This window comes from Vicugna pacos, chromosome 2 (genome assembly GCF_048564905.1).
Source record: "Vicugna pacos chromosome 2, VicPac4, whole genome shotgun sequence".
Lineage (NCBI taxonomy): Eukaryota > Metazoa > Chordata > Mammalia > Artiodactyla > Camelidae > Vicugna > Vicugna pacos.
In genome coordinates, this window is record NC_132988.1 from 52,106,282 (window position 1) to 52,126,057 (window position 19,776).

General features: G+C 41.9%; 2 long non-coding RNA genes across 2 annotated transcripts in view; both read left to right on the forward strand.

Moving 5' to 3' along the window:
* LOC140686374 (uncharacterized) overlaps nt 1–19,776 on the forward strand; it is a 118,994-nt gene that overhangs the window by 20,372 nt on the left and 78,846 nt on the right. The gene's annotated exons all lie outside the window — the stretch shown is intronic.
* Nucleotides 13,557–17,156, forward strand: LOC140700139 (uncharacterized). Its single transcript, XR_012078387.1, has 2 exons — nt 13,557–13,694; nt 16,957–17,156. It is a non-coding gene; the product is annotated as an uncharacterized lncRNA (long non-coding RNA).

Below are 19,776 nucleotides of genomic sequence, written 5' to 3' on the forward strand. Positions count from 1 at the left end.
AGTTGATACTTCTGTAGTTATTCAAAGGCTGTGATTAGTTTTAGGGTGGTTAACTTAAACTCACGTTTTAGGATGTTTCTTGTTATTCTTAGAAAAAAAACCACACCAAACATCTGGTTTGATAGTAAGACTGTAAATAGCTTAGAGTTTCTCTAGCTTAGGGGTCTATAGGGTTGGCAGGTTTCTGACCCTATTTTGTTTAGGAAGAAACAGGTTTCATTAATAGAATGAACTCAGGAAACTCAGGGGATAGAGTCAGAGTAAAATTTTCATTTAGGCTCTTTGTTTATAAAAATATAAGCCCATATTCCAGTGTTTGGGAAGCGTAGGAATCTGAACATGGTTGGGTCTAGGGTGATTTGGGGTCTTGCAGAGCCTGAGCGATATCATTACTGGAACCAATGAGCTTTATGGAGTGTTTTGGATATTAATGTAGATAGGGCTGAATGGTATTGATCCCAAGATGTAGCTGGTGGATTGTTTTGTCTTGAAATATAAATGCTTGATGTCAGATCATTTTTTAATCTATCTTGTTCTCTGAAACCTTCAAGCCCAGCAAGCCTGTTTTGAGTAGAGCCGCCAGCCTCTGGTCTGATGGCTCTCAGGGCCTCCCGCCACAAGCAGGAGCCCTGGGTGGGTTCTGTGCTTATCTCTCCATCTTAATTAAAAGCCATACCGAAAGGGTTGCGGGAAGCAGGACTGTCCTATAGACGTGAAAGAACAGAATCTGCTTAGACCAACGTCCACACCAACAGTCCAACAGAATTTATTCCTTTTAATTTTCAAGGTTTCTAGAAAGTATGAAACTCAGGACTACCCCTTCATCAAGCTCAGATTCGATGCACTATGACAATCTGCTGTGATCAGTGGAAAGCTGGTGAGCAGACATGCAACCTGCAGATGGCATTTAATGATTAAGACATCTGAAAGAACCAGACTCTTTGAAAATAGCTTTTTTTTAAAAGAAGTATTGACATTTAAAAACATTTATTTTTTTGATTTATGTTTTTTGGGGGGGTAATTAGGTTTTACTAGCTTTTTCTTTTTTAAATTGAAGTATAGTTGATTTACAATGTTGTGTTAGTTTCAGGTGTACGGCATAGTGATTCAGTTATACACAAACATACATATTCTTTTTTGTTACAGGTTATTACAATGTATTGAATATAGTTTCCTGTGCTATACAGTAGGACTTTGTTACTTATCTATTTTATATATAACAGCATGTATATGTTAATCTCAAACTCCTAATTTATCCCTCCCCTACCCCTTCCCCCTTTGGTAATCAGAAGTTTGTTTTCTGAGTTTGTGAGTCTATTTCTGGCTTGTGAATAAGTTCATTTGTATCATTTTTCAGATTCTACATATAAGTGATGTCATATGATATTTGTCTTTCTCTGTTTGACTTACTTCACTTAGTACGATAATCTCTAAGTTCATTCATGTTGCTGCAAATGGAGTTATTTCATTCTTTTTATGGCTTAGTAGTATTCCATAATATATATCTTCTTTATCCATTCATTTGTTGATGGACATTTAGGTTGCTTCCATGTATTGGCTATTGTAAATAGTGCTTCTATGAGCATTGGAGTACACGTATGTTTTCGAATTAGAGTTTTCTGTAACTAGCTTCTGGATCAAATTTTGACCAACTTTATTCTTTCACTTATTTATTTATTCATTTGTTCAATGAATGAATCATTTATTTAATAAGTACTCAGTGAGTGCCTGCTTCAGTGATATTTAATCAAAGGACCTCAGCTCTCTGCTCCACACACTTTTCACACATGAGCTATTAGATTTTGGTCAATGCATAAATTTAATTTTGATACAGATGAGAGCATCTTATTATTACAGTGATGTTGGGTCCCAAAAGTTGAGCAGGTCCTAGTACAGGACAGCCTAGAGTGGGACACAACTTGCTCAAGGGACAACAACTGAGAGGAAGAGTAAAGTCAGTGCCTGAAAGAGACTGTTTCCTGCTCACAGAAGAACTTTGACTTTGAGAGTATGTAAGAGTGTGACCAATGGAGGAAGGACTTAGGGAATGTGGGAGGTGGGGCGGGAGAGGCAGGACTCAGTGTAGTTTTGTGTGTCAGGAGATCGTGGCTGGGTCTGCTGTCTCACAGCAGAGAACATGATGGGCTGGGAGGAGTCAGCCTTGGTCTTAGGAGGCCTGCAGTGAGGTTTGTCCTCTTCTCCATTGAAGAGGGTCCTGCCTCCAAAACAAACAGCTAACTAACTTTAGGGCTGGCCTCTCACAGCCTCGCTCCTGAATCACTGGCCGTGCATGGTTATATACACCACTCCCCTGCTCTTCCTCCAAACCACCCAGCTTCTCATTTTGTGATTCATCTCTCAGTCGATAGCTTCATCTTGTCCCTTGAATTTCCTTTGTGAACAAGCTGTCATGTCAGCTTGCTGCCTTGTCCCCCCTGCCCTTCACAGAGACCCACCACTGAATATACACCACAGACCCTGGGCCACACTTTGGTGGAGCACTCTTGAAATCTACCACTTTTTGTCAAATTTGACAGGTATTCTACTTCCAGGAAGAATTAATGGGAGACTTTCCCCATCCATATCGAATTTTACTGCTATGTTGTTAACAAACTCTCCTGTATTTACTCCCCGCTGGCTGTGATCGACAATTTGGAAAATTACTTATTTAGAGAAAATAAGGGCTTGAAAACACTCTATTTACAATCATCAGGAAAACAGCACATTTTTTTTCAACTTTCCTATCAAACCTTTAACCACTCCAATTCCAAGAAATTTCTACAATCATAACTCTTTTGCTTGGTGATGCTGAATGTCAGCTGTCTGTGTTTCCACAAAGGTAAACTATTCATTATAGCCCCACATCACTGCTAAATCCATCTCCCCTGAGAGATTCATTTTCTACCCTTCTCCACCAGCTCCGTGCCCTGGGAGACTGACCTGTATAGACTGCACCAGCAGGCTCCCTTGCCCTCTGGCTGCCGGGGGGGATTCGGCCAATAGGAGACCCTGGCAGGAGACAGAAGGGGCAAGGAAAGTACAGCAGGGTGTTTGTCCTCATGCTCCCTCCCCACTGGGCTGCTAAGGGTTTTGCTGCAGACTCAGGAGCACCCCTCTCCCAAAGACCACAGCTCCTATCAGATGGCCAGACCAGGTATCCACTCAGCTCTTCTCTGGGCATCAAGTTCAGGTAACTGCTCCCTCCCTTCATTTTTTTCTCATGGCACTGGCTCCGCACTGCTACTTTTCGTGTGGAACTGCACCTTCCCTTGTTGGTTTCTCTAACTCTGTCCCTCACTTTTGTAGATTGCTCCTTTACTAAACTGCCCTCAATTATCTAGTTTCAGTGTACCATCTGCTTCCTGCTGGAAAGTTGACTGGTTCAGTGATTAAGCTAGAGTTGTATATAACGCACCACAGCACATGGACGCTGGAAGGGGGCAAGTGCGTTAGGCGTATTCACTTGGTCTAAATGACCTGGTTCTGACCAGGGCCCCAGCTTCACCTCATATATTTTTGGTCACTTCTGCAGGGCAGAGGACTAGTTTGTTCAACCTTAGTGTGGGCATGGCCCTGGAACACATGCTGCTACAGGCACAGGAACAAATGTCTCTCCTCCCCACAGAGCTCTCTTTCCCCAGGGAACTTTGTTCTACCCCTCTCTCCCTGTTTCCCTCAAACCCTCCCTGCATCTCTCTGTCTCTATCAGTCATCCGTCCATCTATCCACCCATCCATCCATGTGCCTATACAGACAAATACATATATACATGTGGATATAGAATTCTTTTTTCTGAACCAATTGAAGGTAAATTACATATGGTGTTTTGCCTTTAAATATTTCAGTGTGTATTTCCTAAGAATAGAATATTCTCTTATATAACGACAGTACAGTTATCAACTTCATAAATTCACATTGATATAATACTTTCATCTAATCTGGCAGTCAGACCCTGATTTTGTCAGTTGATCTGATAATGTTCTTTTCAGCACTTCATTCTCCTCCAGCACAGGATTTGGTCCAGGGTTGGGTTCCTGCATTTAGGTGACATGCTCTTCCACAGCCTTTCATTGTCTTTTGTGACACTGACATTTTGAAAAATAGAGTCCCACCTCCCACACAGGCACCCTTCTTTTTAAAAATAGAACAGTCCTCATTTTGTGTTTGTCTGGTGTTTCTTGGTGACACTGTTGGGGTTATGCATTTCTGGCCATAGGCGAGTTGTGTCCTTCGCAGGGTGGTGCGTCAGGAGACACACACTGTTCACTGGTGAAGGCAATTCTGATCTCTGCTAAATAATTACTAGGTTTTATTTTCTCTCTTGAACTAATAAGCAGTCCATGAAGAGACGTGTTAAGTAAGACATGTACGTATCCTGCTCCTCATTAAAATCTCCCCCTGAATTTAGCATCCATTAGAGTTTCTTGCTGACCTACCCTTTACTCCATAGCTGCAAAATGTTTTTCCGTCTCCAGCACTCCCTGCACATTGGCCATTTGGCCCTCAGCATTCTGCTGCAAACAAAATAACCTTCCCCTTCATTTATGCATACGTCTTCTAAAAATGGCGACAAGGATTGATTTTTTTCAACCTCATTTTTCACAGGTTTACTACTGTACTTAATGTCTTGGTGCTCCAGTTGTACCTGATCCAGCCAGTGGGAAGCCTTTGAGCTGTCTCCCTGGTCCTTGTAACACGCTCCACTGGTTTTGTGTGTGAGTGCATTTCTTTTCTTTCTGGCTTGAGATTTCTTTTATAAAACACATTCTTCTTCTTAGTAGGTATGATGATTAATTTTATGTGTCAGCTTGGCTAGGTCACAGTACCTAAGTATTTGGTCAAACACCAGTCTAGATGTCACCATGAAGGTGTTCTAGGCTCATCTTGTACCTACCCGCCCTAGCCTTCGAATCAGCCTTTTTCTGAGTAGTCCTGGTCAGTGTTCGTGAGGAACATGAGAGACCACCATCTGGGCACTAAGTGTACTCATTGCTGCTGCTGGGGTGTATTTGCTTGTTGGTACTTTCAGGATGGAGGACTAGGGGGTATGAGCATGTGTATGCACTTATCCATACACGTACACACACATTAGTGCACGTACACAGGCACACAGACACGTGTATAGACATTGACATATATATATTTCAGAGGTCCTGAGTTTGCACAGTACCTCCGGTTGCCATCCATCCATCCCCATGGCGTTCTTGCCTTGCCCCATTCCGTTTTTGTGCAGCCCCTCGTGCACAACAAGAACCCAGTGAGACCAACACAATTGTTCTTCTGCTCACATCTGTATTACACCTAAAATATTTCCCAAATTGTTACCCATACCCCTACAGTTAACAAATCCACTGTATTAGTCAGGGTCCCCAGAAAAGCAGAGCAAACAGGAGGTGAAGAAATAGAGATTTATGTAAAGCAGTTGGCACACAAGATTGCGGAGGCTCGCAAGTCCAAAATCTATAGGGCAGGCTGGCAGGCCGGAGGCCCAGGGAAGGGTTAATGTCACAACTTGAGTCGGAATTCCTTCTTCTTTAAAGGGCCTCAGCCTTTTTCTCTTAAGGCCTTCAACTGATTGGACGAGGCCCACCTACCCACACTGGGGAGGGTCATCTGCTTTACTCAAAGTCTACTGATTTAAATGTTAATCTCATCTGAAAAACACCCTCATAGTGACATCTAAACTGGTTTTTGACCAAATATTTGGCTACTGTGGCCTAATTAAGCTGACACATAATTTAACCATCATACGTACTAAGAAGAAGTATTTTTTAAAAGAAATCTCAAAGGGAAGCCTGTATGTAACATAGAGGAATTGGGAACACCCCTATTTAAAGGTGAGAGAAGGGGTAGAACACGTCCTCTGCTGGTCTTGCTTGTCCTGAAACCCCTAGAATTGCATGCAGCTCAGACTGAAAACTACTGCATTAGCCCAAAGGGGTCATTGATGATGGAACTGAAGGCAATGTCACTGGGGAACTCCCTTTGGGGAGGCGGGGTCAGGGAGACCTTTCAGACTTCACCCATGCCTCTGCACTGTGAAGCAGGTCCTACCCACAGTTCTCATGGCTTCTCCTTTTCCCGTGCTCAGGTCGGGGACCAGGACACACACTGGACAAGCTCTTTTCAAATCCTCCTCTCCCCTGACACTCATACACTTCCTCTGAGCCATAGAAGGCAAAGAAATACACACTGACTTTTTTCCCCTTAAGTCTGGGGATGGAGAGTCGCTGCTGATATGAAGAGTTCCCTAGGAAATTTTGTTATCTCAAAGTACATGGCTACAGTACTCCTCAGATAAAGGCTTCTCTCCTGGGTAAGGAACAATATTCCAGATAACCGTGCCTCCCACAGCCCAGATTGCACGCTTATCTGTGCTGTGCGACCGTGTCGGTTTTGCTTCAGTAGAAGCATTTTATTCTGCTGAGACAGTGGGGAGCAGCTGTTTGATCCTTGACCAAAGATAACCCTGGGGATGTTCTGTCTTACATGCTGGGAATTCTCAGTGAGATGGCCATCTACAGAATCCTGGAGAGACAGGAGGGCCTCAGTTCCGACCTAAAGCACATCATGGAGATCTGCACACATGTGGTCACCCGGCAAGATTCTTCAGTGCTTGGCGTGGAAGGGAGTCATTGGATTGGAGCAGAGGGACCCACGTTCTTCCGTCCTTGTGCACTTTGGAAGGGCTCACGGGCACAGCCCAGGCTGCAGCTGTTCTGAGTCTTTGGGCATCACGGTGACCCATGGTGGGCAGTCTGTGCCAGGGCATTCTTCAGGGGCCTGGAGCAACGAGGCATGCCCACCGTTGTCACAGGCAGTGAGTGACCTGCTCGGGGGAAGAGAGCTGCAGAAGCTAAGAAAAGTTCCTGCAGCTGTGGGGAATGAGGGAGGGAGGCTGACAATAAAATGCTTTCCCCAGGGCTGGCTGTTCTTCCCAGGTGCAGGCACTGCCCCTAGTAGGACCGGGTAGATTGTCGTCTGCAACCCAGATTCAGTACATCTTTCCCCTGATCAAAATTCTTTAGGATATGGCCCAAACTTGTTTCTAATCTGTGCTGTTTGGCCTGACTCTGGGTCCCTTTCCAGACCCTCTGTCCCATAAACAATATGTGTCTGCCGCACCGTACTGTTCTCTGTTCAGGAAACGTGCCCTGTTCCCACGGGAACGTGCAGCTATGCGCTGCGCTTCCTTTTCCTATAATGTCCTTTCACACCCTCGTCTGGTAAATGCCTCTTCTTCAAGACCCAGTTCAAACCTCACTCCCCCCATCACTCTCTGACTTCCCTTCCCTAAGTCCTTCCCTGGGCTCTGTGGCATCTGGGCGTGTCCTCCCATGGCTACAATTACTCATTACTACGGCTGCCCGGCTGCTGGCTGCTGCCTCCCCCGTGTGTGCATTTGTCCTGTGAGGCCCTGGGACGTGGAGCCGGTTGGCTGGGCCGGGGCTGCTCCGCCAGACCCTGTGCCCCACCGTGTTCACAGCCTGGGTCTGAAGGACCCTCTCTGCTGCAGCTCATGCTGACTTGCTGTCCTGCTGGGGGCCTCTGCACCTCCTCGCTTCCTACTTTGCCCTCCATCCCTGGCCTGCTCTTCTCCTAGATTTGTGGCTGGGAGTCTCTCCTTCAGGACTAAGCATAGATTTTAGTTCCTGTTGGTACTTGCCCTTTGGTTGTGATTGCTTTTGGCTCCTTTAAGTAACATCTGTGTTCATTCCAATCTGGCCTCCAGCATCAGCTCCCAGTGTCCCTCCTCTTCCCATTGAGGGACCCTGACCCCAGAGACAGAAGCCAGGCACCACCATACCGTCAGCTCTAGGGTTGGAATAGCATTTGCATGGTGGCCGGCACAGTGTCTGGCGCGTAGTGGGAATCAGTGCTCGTTGTGTAAGGGAATAAGTAAATCCTGTTAGTCTCACATGATATGATTTAATACAAAACTCTGTTAACAGTACGTATCTCAGGGGAGTGATTACAGAGGGTTCAGGGGAGAAGAGGGAAATTAACATTTTCATTCTATACCCTTTTCTAATTTTAGAATGATTTTTTTTTACCATGAATATCTTTTAATTAGCAATAACAACCACAATAAGGCATTCAGACAACCACAGCATCAACACGGTGCCTGTGCTTCCTGTATGAGTTGGCTACGGCTGCCCTAACAAACACCACAGACTGGGTGGCTTAAACGACAGAAGTTTATTTTCACCCAGTTTTGGAGGCTCTAAGTCTGAGATCAAGGTGTCAGCAGGGTTGGTTTTTTCTGAGGCCTCTCTGCTTACCTTGCAGATGGCTGCCTTCTCACTGTGTCTCCAGACGCTCTTCCCTCTCTGTGTGCTTGTGTGCTAATTTCCTCCTCTTATAGCCACACCAGTCATATCAGATAAGGGCTCACACTCACATCTCTTTAAGGACCATGTCCCAGTACAGTCACATTCTGCACAATGGGGGTTAGGACTTCAGCATATGAATTTTGGGGCACAACGCTTCCCAATGGGAATTAACCCCCTCCAGTGGGGAGTAGGCATGGGAGCTGACTGTAAAGCCCCCCTCCTCCTCTAGCCTGCCCTGTCTCACCATCAGTAGCAGCACACCTCCCTGCCTCCCTGCTGCCTGGAAGACCATCTAGCAGTTCTCACTTGTGCTGGTGCAGCTAAGCCAGCCTGGTGTTCATCCTCCATTCTGGCTGCACCCAGAATCACACAGGAAGATTTACAAATTCTGATGTGAGTCTAACATGCAGCCAAGAGTGGTCGTCATGGGTGTAGACCCTCTCAGCCAGGCCTATGGACGTGGGTGGAAACTCAAGGTACACACAGCTGCTGCCCTGCTCACTCTGTTGCCAGTGATGATTTCAGGCAGGTGGAAGCCACGACCGGGTGCAGGTTTCTGAGGTGAAGCTTTCAAATTAACTCTGAAGTTGCTCAAGTCTGTGTCTAGAGAGTAAAGAGAGGAAATCCAGAAATTCATCTTTATAGGTCTTCTATTTAGTAATAAAATTGCAGATGCTTGATAAAAGTTTGTTGAATAAATGGACAAGGAGGGGAGTGCACACAATGAATGAATGAACAGTCATCCCCCAACTGTGCAGTACTCTTCACTGATTCCTTTATAATAACGTCTGCCAGGTATGGAGTTCTGGCGTGAGTCTGGATGAGCAATTTCTCTTTTCATCTCCCCTTTTCTGTACCTCTGAAGACCACCGCTTACAACACTGTTACTTTAGACAGAGTCAAGGCCATCCATTACGTAACAGCGTCCTTTAACTTTGTAGTTTCTCTTCAGCCGTGGCCGTGGGAGTTGGCAGCTACCTTGGATCAAGCAGCACAGCCTGCAGTTTTTACTCCTTCTACTTGCAGTTTCTTGAGACTGAAGTTTCTTCTGGTTTCTGTCCACTTTGGGATGCTTCCAGATGTTTCACATATTGTTTTCCACTTTGTCCAGTTTGTATATGTATCTGCTAGGGGTTTGCAAGACTGCTTAACTCCTTGTCTACTATTGACGCAACTAATATCCAAGCTGTTTGACAAGCATTAACAACTAAGCTTTTAATGAGCACATGGGCCGAGCTAGTCACTGGACTGAATTCTTTATGTGGATTGTCTCATTTTATTCTCAAAATGACCCTACTCTGTGGATCCTTTTACTATCCCACTTGACACATATGAAGACAGAAACTCAGGTTTCAGCGTTTACCCCAGGTCATATAGAATAGTTGTCAGTGCCCCTCCTGTGTCTTAGCCACATAAGAAGCCCTTTTATAAAGAAAAAAAAAGCCTTAGAGCCCACATAGTTATAAGGTTATTAATTTAGTGTGCAAACAGTAGATTACAGCTACCGTTTATAGATAATGGATTCACAAAGCCCTGGCAACAGCCCTTCACGGTGGTTTTGGAATCTCTGTTATGATGTTGACTTTGGGTTGAGCTATTGTTATGCAAATTGATTTATCTACCAATTTGCAAGCATCTTGGTGTGGCTCACTCTACACTAGTCAGTTTTGGTTAGTTTTACCCCAGCAGAAACTACGGAGCTCATAAATGAGGAGCTATCACCCCACACGCGCTAGGATGGCCAAAATGATAACACTGATAAGAATACCAAGTGTGGATGAAGCTGTAGGGTGACTGGAACTCGCACACCTTACTAGAGAGTGGTCTGCCATGGAGCCATCGGACCCTTTAAACCATGCTCATGGATAATTTTGATAAATACCTATTTGCTCTAATTCTCCACATTAACATTTTATGAAAGAAAAACCACATGGTTATCTCAAAATTTAACCTAAGAAGCATTAGATAAAGTTGCATATACCTTCCTGACAAAAATCACTTAGAAAACTAGTAAGAGAAGAAACTTTCTTAACCCGATAAAGGGTTTCTCCCAGAACTCACTGATAACATCCCATGTAATCATGTACAAGAAAAAACATTTCATTACAAATCAGGAAAAGTAAAAAACCCATTTTACTGTGTCTGTCTTACCATATACCCTATGAGTGTAGTGAGTAAAAAAAAAATAAAAATAAAAAGAAAGGTATGTAGGTTGCCAAGGAAGAAGCAACACTGCCATTGTTCACCATTTACATGTACGTAGTCTACAGGGAAAGTCCAGGGGAACCTACAGGCTAATTACTAGAACTGACCAACGAACTTGGCAAGAGTTCTGGATACAAATGCATAAAAAATCAATTGGCAACATGGACGAACCTGGAGATTGTCATTCTAAGTGAAGTCATCCAGAAAGAGAGGAAAAAAGATACCATCTGTTATCACTCATATGTGGAATCTAAAATATGACACAAATGAACTTATTTACAAAACAGAAACAGACTCACAGACATAGAAAACAAACTTATGGTGACCAGGGGGGTAAGGGGGTGGGAAGGGATAAATTGAGAGGTCGAGCTTTGCAAATACTAACTCCTAAATATAAAATAGATAAACAACAAGTTTCTACTGTATAGCACAGGGAACTTTATCTCATAGTAACCTATAATGAAAAAGAATATGAAAAGGAATATATATGTGTATACGTGTGACTGAAACATTATGTTGTATACCAGAAATTGATATAACATGATAAACTGACTATAATTCAATTAAAAAAAATCAATTGTATTCCTACACCCTGGCAACAAATGTAAAAAATGTAATTAAGAAAGACTCTATTTTAAATAGCAACGAAAATACCATAGTACATAAGAATAAGTCTTTCAAAAGATATGCAAGACTGCTTTGGAGATAATTATAAAATGTAGTAAAAATTAAAGCCAATCTAAGTAGAAACATATATCATGCTTTTGGATGGGAATACTCAATATCTTAAAGCTATTAAATGTCCCCCAAATTAGTAGAATCAATCAATGCAATTCCAATAAAAACTCAATGAATTTTTTCTTCTTTTATTGAAAGATTAATTCTAAAGTGTATAAGGAAGTGTAAAAGACCAAGAAGAGCCAAGAAAATTCTGGCAAAATGAAAATTCAGGGACTCACTTTATCATATACCTTATAAAAAAATCTACAGTAATGCAGGAGGAGGTATTGAAGACAACATAAATAGACCAGAGGAACAGAACAAAGAGCCAGCAACAGATTTATGAATACGTGGAAATTAGATGTATGACACAGGTGATTGTAAATCATGTTTTCAAATCACTCTTAGGTTTAGTTCTTACATATATAACTTTAATTTTCAGTATAGTAAGTGTAAAATAACCATGAGCCCCCAAGGCGCTGTGTAAAGGAAAAACTCTGTTTTGTCTTCTATTCTCATACTCAGTTCTTCTGGCCACCAAATGTGTGTATGTGTGTGTTGGGGGGTTTCCCACACTAACCAGTTGGGTGTCCTACAACTTTGACTCAGATCTGACACTGTCTGACTTGAGAGCATCTGGTCCCACGGGTTAAGGCTCAGGCCCACAAGACTGCATCCCAGCTTCAGACACCAAATGCAAGTCCAAGTTGTCACCTGGACTTCTGACTGATTGGCTATAAGTCATTGTTAGAACAGCTCATGGAACTCAGGAAAACAGTTTGCTTACTTGATTACCAGTTTATTACAAAGGATATAACTCAGGAACGTCCAGATGGAAGAGACACACAGGGCAAGCTACAGGGGAAGGGGCAAGGAGTTTCCATACCCTCTCCAGCCACTTTCTCAGCAGCTCCATGTGTTCACCAAACGAGAAGCTCTCAGTGCTCTAGAGATTTTTGTGGAGGCTTCGGTACGTAGGCAGTATTGATTAAATCACTGGCCATTGGTAATCAAACTCAGTCTCCGGCCATTGGTAATCAAGTTCAGTCTCCAGCCGTTCTCCCCTTTCCAGAGGTGGGAAAAATAGAGCTGACCATTCCAACCCTCTAATCACAAGGTTGGTTCCTCTGGCAACCAGCCCCACCATTAGGGGCTTTGCAAAAGTCACCTCATAAACTCAGGTGTGGTTGAAAGGGCTTATAAGTAACACCTTTCTCTCTCCTTATCACTTGGGAAATTCCAAGGTTTTAGGAGCTCTGCATCAGGAATGGGATGAAGATCAAATATGTATTTCTTATGATAAATCACAATATTACATATTGTTTGCTTAGAAGTCAGTTACCTGAGTTCCGAGCGCCTTCCCAAGACAGCCTCCCCCATCACCCAACATTCATGGCCAAGTCTTCTCGTTATATTTTATGTACGAGCTCAGTTTACTTAGTTTCAAAATGTTGCTTATTATTTTTATAAACTTATTTTCATTGTCCAATAATACCATTGAAGTATTTTTCTGTCAAACTTCCTTAGGTATCCTCAGTTACCCATGTCTGATACCTCTTCACATTAGAAGTAGTGGAAAGATTTTATTCATCTAACAGCTTTTCCCTAAGCAGCAGGGCTCTCGGGAAGCACCTGTCTACAGCAAGGCAGAGAAGAATATCTCTTGGTCTTTTTCTCTAGATGGCAAAGAAGTCCTATTACACTTGGAAGGCAGGAAACAAGATAAAGAGTAGAGGAGAAAAATAGGAAGAATGGGAGAGTTTGGGACAAGAACAAAAGACTAGCATTTTAAAACGATGAAGAGAAAGCATGTTTTCATTACAGTTCCCTGACTGAAGGACCACTGCTGATCAAGTGTGTATTTATGGAACTGAGTTAGTATTTTAGCATCACAGTGCCCAGGAATTAGGCTGACTGTTTCAGCAGGGATGGAAGCAAATCATCTGTGGGGGATTCTTTCAGCTGAATCTTCCTTAGTTTGATGACAAGTGGTTTGTCACTAAGTTCAACCAGGTTCCCCTCTACCCTCCAACCTAATGTAAAAGATGCAGCTATTCAAAAATGTTTTTGGTTTTATGAGGCATGTGCCTCCCACAAAACAGCTACTCAACAGATTGGACTAGATAACAACTAGCATTATTAGTAATACGAGGTAACTGGATGACTGAGTTCTCACCACATGCTAAGTGCTCCACGTGTACTTTCCCACTGACTCTTCACCACATCATCACAAGCCCAGTACTATTATTATCCCACATTTATAACTGAGGCCACTGATGACACACTAATATGCCCACCTGGCAGGGTTGGAACGTGGCATGGATTTCAGTCCGGCATCAGGTACCGCCATGGCTTAGAGCTGCCTCTTGGGAAGGAAGGATGGGTGATCCCAGGAGCCCACATGGCATTTCTGAGAAGACATTCCCAGGACTCAGGGTGAGAGAAAAGCAGGGAGAAATTCTGCCTTCTGTGGGTCTTAGCCATTCAACCTTTCTTCTTGGGAGACTGATTGGTCTGTTTACCTGAGGTTGTCCCCTCCCTGATGGCCATCCTCCTGATGGAGGATGGCGCATGGGAAAAGGAGAGACAGGAGAACCAGGCTGTAGAAGCTCCAGTGGCTGTGGTGGCAGGTGTCCCCTCTGAGGGTGCAGGGCCAGTTCCAGGCAATGTGGTTACCCAGGGATGTGGACCTCTGCCTGCCCCTTCTTGGAAATGGCCCCCTACTGTCCTACCAGAACGGTAGACTGGGAACCAGCTGGCCAAGGTTCTGATCCCAGCAGTCACCACCTGGATAAGTACTAACCATAGGTGAGCCTTTTAACCTCTCAGAGTCTCGGTTGCCTCTTTAATTAAATGAGGATGTTGGACTAGGTAAATTTGAAAGTTTCTAATCACTCATAACTTTTCCCCATATATCTATTAGTAGATTGTAATACTGATTTTCAAACAATGTTCCATGGAGGTGATTCAGAAATCCTGCAAAGAATAAGATGTTTTCACTAAGCAAGGAAGCCATTGAAATATCTGTTTCTATACTATTATTTCTAATGAGATTTTACTTGAAAAGAGTTCATTGCTATTCAATTTGAAAATCATACAATGGAAACTCTCAAAGACAAGATGAATTTTTAAGACCTAAAGGATGACTTTGTAATACAGGAATTTCAGGCTGAACAGGATGCATGAGAGTTCCACCCCCGACACACACACCCTGTCCCTTAGAGGACCCCATAATTATGCTACTTGAGACACTTCTTCTGCCCACCCAGAGGTCAAACCTCCCTGGCCACCCACTCAGTGGGCACCGTCCTGCAGGAAGAAGTTTTCCATAAGCAAAGAGCCTCTTGTTCCAGAGGTCACTGGCTGACTAGCATGTTTGCCACCCCCCGGGGGAGTGGATCTGCCCATGCCTTTCCTAGCACATCAGTTGACACGTATCTATTGAAGAACATCTTACAAGAAAAGAAATAACACTACATTAAATCAGTGGTGAGATGCATCCCAATTTCAGAAAATTAAAAGGTGGAAGATGAGTCACTGAATTCAGGGTTAGAAATAGCTTTCTTTGCTGGATTCCCTGCTGTGCTGTCAGAGACCAGGGACCATTTCCTGTGGCATCTTTTCTGTGGACCCAATCATAGATCTGAGCCTGTGTCAGGAGCTCACAGCCTCTCACTAAGTTTCTGATGTTTGTGTGGGAGTGGAGTTTACTTGCTGCTAGGATGCTGCAAATTAGCTATGCCATCCAATTGAGGGAAACTTTGCTCACAATGGCCCTTTGTGACATGTTCATCCCGCTCCTTGTGAAGAAATTGGCCCTGCATTACTATGATGACTCTTTTTTTTTTTTTTAAACCACATCTTGTACAAAGAACAGGTATTCCCAGGGCTCCTCTTGAATAGACAGGAGTGGTATTTCCACTCCTGCAGTCAGTCAGTCAAACACTCTGGCCTGGGGAGCATAGTCAGCTGGTGTTTTTTACCTTCTCCCCATCACTCTGTTTACCTCCACCAAGTAGCCTGCAGGACAGGTGATTGATTCATATTAGTCAGTGAGGAAAAGGAAAAGAAACAGGAGGGACACCTTGAATAGATGTCGCTGATGTTGAAGAATATTTCCCTCCCTAATCCTGAAAGTATTTCATTATGGAAATCTAAGCGTGCCCTCGTTCTGGTCAGATCTCCTGTGATTGAAGGAATTCCTCTGGCAATCCAGAGGTGCTGTGCTGTTGTAAAGGGGCTTGGTAGGGTGATATCTCCTTGAACTTCAAATCTCTCCTGCGCCCTGTTTTCATTTTTCTAAAATAGAGATCTGAGCATGACACTCCCCAGCTCAGAAAACCAAGTGGCACCCCAACCTGTTCCCACTCCGTCTTTCTCTTCATATCTCATTTCATTTATATATGAATATCCAGGAATATGTCTTTTTCTTTTTAGTTTCCTTTGTCTTTGCTGTGTCTTGAATGCCCTTCCTTACTTGGTAAACCCCTACTCTTCCTTCAAGACCCAAATCAAATGTCAGAATTCACTTTCATCCTCTGTTCCCCCTTCCTTTGCGTTTCCATAATTATTGCTGTCATTGCTCTTTAAAAAAGAATTTAATTGAAGTATAGTTGATTTACAATGTTAGTTTCAGGTATACAGCAAAGTGATTCAGTTATACATATACATATATTTTTCAGATTCTTTTCCAATATATGCTATTACAAGAAATTGAATATAGTTCCCTGTACTATATGGTAAGACCTTGTTGTTTATTTTATAAGCTATCACTGCTCTTAAATCATCCCATTGCTTCTGCAGCCACCTGACAAGTCTTGCCTTTTCCTGCCACCCTCTAATTCATTTTCCACACGACATTGTTTCTAAAGCACTAATCTAATCACGTACTCTCCTGCTAATATCCTTCACTGTCTACACTGTCACACAACAGGTTCATCAGAGTGTTGTCTCTTCGTGTTAGGTGCTCTGCCCTGCTGAGATATCTGCAGTTTTGAGGATAGTGTCCTCTTTCTCACCTCCCAGATTTGTGCAAATCATGTTGCCGAAGCCAGGAATGAACGCTCTCCTTTGCCACCCCTTCAGCCTTCAGATCTCAGTTGTCTGATTTGATTCCTCTAGGTCTTGGTGGATGTTCTCTGGTATGTTTTTAGAGCTTCTTAACTTTTCTGCAGTGCAGTGCTTAAACCTCTGAGGTTTCACAGATTCTCTGAAGTTTCTTAAGGACAAGGGCTGCTTTTTGTACATTGTTATAACTCTGGCACACAGACAGGATTCAAATGTTTGTAAAATATGATACCTGAGTTGATTCTTGGGGGATAAGCTGTAGGCCTGCCATCCTCTCAGCTCTTTGCAATCTTGGTTAAGCCTTGGTTAAAGCTTAGACCTGTAAGCCTTAATTTTGCCTTAACCATCATTTTTAAAAGTTTCTAAAACTTTTGTCATTTGTGGACTATTTACGTTGAGTATGAATCACAAAAATCACCAACAAATATAAACGTTTCCAAAAGATTCATCACAATTTAAAAAGTGAAACTTAAGCATAATATGTTAATGTATCACTGTTAGCGCTATTTAATGGTTTCGTATCGGAAAGCAGGATGATACTTGTTTACTACCTTTCACTAAGGGATCTGCAGATGCTTTGAACCATTGTCCAGATTTCATATCCAATCTATATTTTTCTTTGTTCTATTAGATCGTTACATTGTCGCAATGAAAGCTTTGAGAGAGAGTCAGCAAGCGTGTGGTGGATCTTTCTAGTACTTATGGGGAGATTCTGCGAGGCTTCTCACCAAAGCACTTTCTCCACTCCATTGGCGGTAAACTGGAAGCTCGGGGCTGGATGTGTCACCTCGGGAGGGAGAGATGGATGGATTATTAAATCCATCTGGATGAGTTCAGCTTCCAAAAGTATTTCTTCCTCTTCTCCTCCTTCTCCTCCTCCTCCTTCTCCTTCTTCTTTTTTTTTCCTTTTTGAAGCATTTTCTTTAAGTTTTAAAATACACGCATTATGTAGAATCAGTTTATTTCTCCAGTGAGTGAAGAAAATCATCCAGGATTGGAAAAAATTGAAACACTGAGCAGTCAAACCATTTATGTCGTAATTTAGGCTTTTAAAGGAATCTCAATAGCTTATCCTCAACATTAACATTATATTTCATCCCTGAAGTGATAATTTTATGCTAGCTATTTAATATGTTGATAATATTATACATGTAATATTCAAACAAGTCACTTGAAATCATAGGAATAGTTTTTAATAAGATAACATATGTCCCTGGGACAGTTTCAGTTTATGTCTATTATCCCAATAAAACCATTAAAAGTGCCTCCTTTCATCCTCAAAATTGTCCTTGATCAGACAATAAATTAGATGGTCTCCCTAGTCCTTCCTGGCATTAATAGTGCTATGAATGTAGAAATGTTTCTGCATACGGTCTCATGTGAGTACTTTTGAATAAAATTAAATTTCTGTGTATGGTCTCGCACTCACATTTTTTCCTATGACAGTGTGGAAAAGTGGACTTTTTAAAGTTGCTGCCTACTTTTTTTCCCTCCACACAGCATGCTAGACAGTTTTACCATTAGTGGATATAATTTGATTATATTTTTAGTTGCCATTATTTCCTTCAACTCAAAATCAAGATCAAGAGTCATTCAGCATCGAGTGCCGATGAATGAGTGGAACAATGTGGGGTCAGGTAATCCGGAGCAAATTCTTTTTGTCCTTTCCCGAATGTTCCCACTTGTCAACACTGACCCAAATGTACTTTCCCAGTCCACATCCCTTTTCACATAGGAGTTTGCAAGTAATGAAAAATCTCTTCTCTATAGTAGCATGGGTATCAGTAATAAGTGGAACAAATACCATCACGTACTTCTCCCTCATAGATGGACAGCCCATGTGCCAAGTGTGGAGTCATACTCAACATATCAGAGGTTCCGTCCAACTGAGAAGAACACACACACACACACACCCATGAACCTGTTACAGTGCTTCGACATCATATGTCATTGTCATTATGTGACATCCAATGGCTCCGTTTGATAAAGGAGTTTTATCTAGTAACTCATTCTGTTTCCTCTCAAGCACTATATTTTTATCTACAGAAGTTTTATAAACTTAAAAATAGTATGACTTGTGTCTAATTTTGTAATGAGGAATAAAACTATGAATCACATTTTAGTAATACTGGTGTATGCTCTTTGTGACAGAATGTATCAGTTGTCTCTTGAAATGCATTATGTAGGGCTTGTACTGGAAAAACTTCCTTAGTTTACTATAGAGGTCACTCTTCTTTATTTAAAATTTATGAGGAAGTTCTGCTGACTTCGATACATCTATTCGACAAAATTTCAAAACAGTGTATCAAGGAATAGGGACAAATGGATTATAAAGCTAGTACATTTCAGTTTAATGTTTCATCACAATGTACTTCCATTTTGCATTTTATTTTTAGGCTGCATGTGGGAAATTATCTCATTTGTAGATCACCTTAAACCAGAGCATATAAGTTCACATTCTATATTTACATTGAGTTTCTGATTACTGTTTACAATTATAACATTTTTATGAGTTCTTATATTTATGATACATTTTATCATTATTTTATTTTTATTTTAGTTTTTACTGAAGGATAGTTGATGTTTAATATTTTATAAGTTACAGGCATATAGTATAGTAATTCACAATTTTTAAAGATTATACTCTATTTACAGTTATTATAAAATATTGGCTGTATTCCCCATGTTGTACAATATATCCTTGTAGCTTATTTTATACAGAAGAGTTTGTACCTTCTTAATCCCCTACTCCTGTGTTGTTCCTTTTCCTTCCCTCTCCCCACTGGTAACCAATAGTTTCTTTCTTATATCTGTGAGTCTACTTCTTTTTTGTTATATTCACTAGTTTGTTGGGTTTTTTAAGATTCCACATATAAGTGATATGATATAGTACTTGTTTTTGTCTGTTCTACTTAGCAAAATACTCTCAAAGTCCATCCACTTTGTTGCAAATGGCAAAATTCCATTCTTTTTTATGACCCAATAGTATTCCATTATCTATCTATCTATCTATCTATCTATCTATCTATCTATCTATCTATCTATCTATCTCACATCTTCTCTATCCATTCATCTGTTGATGAACACTTAGGTTACTTCCATATCTTGGCAATTGTAAATAATGCTGCTACGAACACTGGGAGGCATGTATCTTTTCAAATTAGTGTTTTTGCTTTTTCAGATATATACCCAGGAGTGGAATTGCTGGGTCATATGATAGCTCTATTTTTAGTTTTTTGAGAAACCTCCATACTGTTTTCCACAGTGGCTACACCAATTTACTTTCCCATCAACAGTGTATGAGGGCTTCCTTCTCTCCACATCCTCACCAACGTTTGTTATTTGTGTTCTTTTTGATGATAGCCATTCTGACAGCTGTGAGATGGTATCTCATTGTGGTTTTGATTTGTATTTCCCTGATGATTAACGATGTTGAGCATCTTTTCACTTG